Genomic DNA, 2461 nt, shown 5'->3' on the forward strand with positions numbered 1-2461 from the left:
ATTTCCTCCAATTATGCCATGTTTAAGATGTTTATTGAAATGTGGATATTTATTATTTCCTAATATATTATATGAGGAGGGCATGACAACCTACTCCAATATTCTTGTCTGGAGAATCCCCAAAGGCAGAGGAGCCTGGCAGGCTGTGGTCCATGGGGTTGCAGAGTCAGACATGGCTGAGCAACTAAGCACAAAACAGCACGATGTATTATACATGTGCTTTGGAATACAGATACTTCAAATTTTATTCAAGAAGTTATTTGTTAATGTTTGCAACTATTCTAGCACCAATTTAAAAGTAATTGCCATACTCATCTTGATTATTTTATCACTCTCTCATATTTTGAAAAATCAACATATCATTTTAAAAGAACATGTCAAACAACCTAGAAATTAATTGTGAAAATGAACTTGGAGTATTTATTAAAATAGCTTGAGGTTTATGTGGCTTATTGAATATCTTATTCTTTATTTCTGCAGGTCTAATTAACAGGAAAAAATGTCCAGGTTTCCAGATGGTTGAATTTTTTTGTGTGTGTGGCCATACTGCATGGCATGTGAGATCTTAATTCTCCCACCAGAGACAATATACACCCCTTGCAATGGACGCATAGAATCATAACCACTGGACCTCCGGAGGAGTCCCCAGATGCCTGAATATTTATAGGTGTGACATAGATGTGGGGAAAGTGCAAAACCTTCTTTCAGAGTCATCTTAGCCAAAGTATATAGATTCAACATAAGTGGATAAATTAAGAAACAGAATCCAACAATGAAATTTTTCTAAGCATTAGGATAAACATAGAAAATAGTATTCTTAATTTTCATTGTCACTTAATCAATGACTGAAGTTTTCTAGACTGAAATAATTTTAGTAGATCTTACATTTTAATAGCAGTTATTCATTGTCCTCACTCTGAGTATTCAGATAGAGTTGGAAACATTCTAAGGATCAATTCCTTGATGTAAAGATGGCTAGAATTAACACTGCCCCACAAAAGTTAGATGCATTACATTCTATTAAAAATCTCGGTTTTTCTCCCAGTAGAAACATTTAGAAACTGATTTGGGCTGTGCCCCCCAAACATATCTTTATGGAGCTTATAAACACTAGCTGGTTCCAGCCACCCACTCTCCTTTTAACAGGCATCCCTGGACTTGAAGCTGTACAAATATGGATCTCTATCCCACTGTGTGTCATGTACCTAATTGCCCTCCTAGGAAACAGCACTATCTTCTTCATCATCAAAACCACCTCCAGCCTTCACGAGCCTCAGTACATCTTCCTGTCTATGCTGGCAGCCACAGATGTGGGTCTGTCTTTATCAACTCTGCCTACAGTCCTCAGTGTCTTCCTCCTGAATCACAGAGAGATTGAGTTTCACCCCTGCCTAATGCAGATGTTCTTTATCCACACCTTCTCCTCCATGGAGTCAGCCATCCTGCTGGCCATGGCCTTTGATAGATTTGTAGCTATTCGCAACCCACTGCACTACACAGTAATCTTAACCCATTCTCGGATTATGGGAATGGGGCTTGCAGCCATGATTAGGGGTGTGGTGTTGATGGTACCTTTGCCAATTTTGCTCAAGCGATTGCCCTTCTGCAAGGATGTCATTCTATCACATAGTTATTGCTACCACCCTGATGTTATGAAGCTGGCTGGTGGCCCTATCACAGTCAACATCATTTATGGGTTGTCCCTTGTCCTGTGCACCTTTGGAGTTGACTCTATGTTCATTGTCATTTCATAATCCTAATTTTGAAGACAGTGCTGGGTATTGCCTCCAAAGATGGTCAGCTCAAGGCACTTAATACCTATGTTTCCCACATTTTCACTGTCTGCATCTTTTATGTGCCACTCATTGTGTTGGCTCTAATTCATAGGTTTGGGACATTCACATCTCCTCTTCTTCATGTCACCATGGCCAACCTCTTCCTCTTCCTAACTCGTGTTCTCAACCCCTTGGTTTACAGTCTAAAAACCAAACAGATAAGGATCACAGTGCATAAGGTATTCAAGAGCAGGAAAAATTTGCTCACATAATCAAATATGACATATAAAAAGCTAAACTGATAAAAATAGAGAGTAGAATGGTGCTTGGCAGGGATGGGGGCGGTGAGGAAATAGGGAAACTTTGGTCAGAGTGCACAAACCCCTAGTTATGAAATGAGTCAATTCTGGGTATCTAATGTATAACATGGTGACTATAGTTAACAATACTGCATTATATACTTGAAAATTGCTTAGAATACATTTTAAGGGTTCCCACCACAAAAAGGAAATGATAATTATGTGACTACGTGAATCACAACAAACTGTATAAAATTATTAAAGAGATGGGAATTCCAGACCACCTGACCTGCCTCCTGAGAAATCTGTTTGTAGGTCAAGAAGCAACAGTTAGAATGAGACATGGGAACAGCAGACTGGTTCCCAAATGGGAAAGGATTGGGAATA

At 39.1% G+C, this 2461-nt stretch overlaps 1 pseudogene; it reads left to right on the forward strand.

The window, feature by feature from the left end:
• Positions 1-1094: 1094 nt before the first annotated feature.
• Positions 1095-1949, forward strand: LOC122449289 (annotated as a pseudogene).
• The last annotated feature ends 512 nt before the right edge of the window (positions 1950-2461 follow it).

This window comes from Cervus canadensis, chromosome 11, assembly GCF_019320065.1.
Source record: "Cervus canadensis isolate Bull #8, Minnesota chromosome 11, ASM1932006v1, whole genome shotgun sequence".
Classification (NCBI taxonomy): Eukaryota; Metazoa; Chordata; class Mammalia; order Artiodactyla; family Cervidae; genus Cervus; species Cervus canadensis.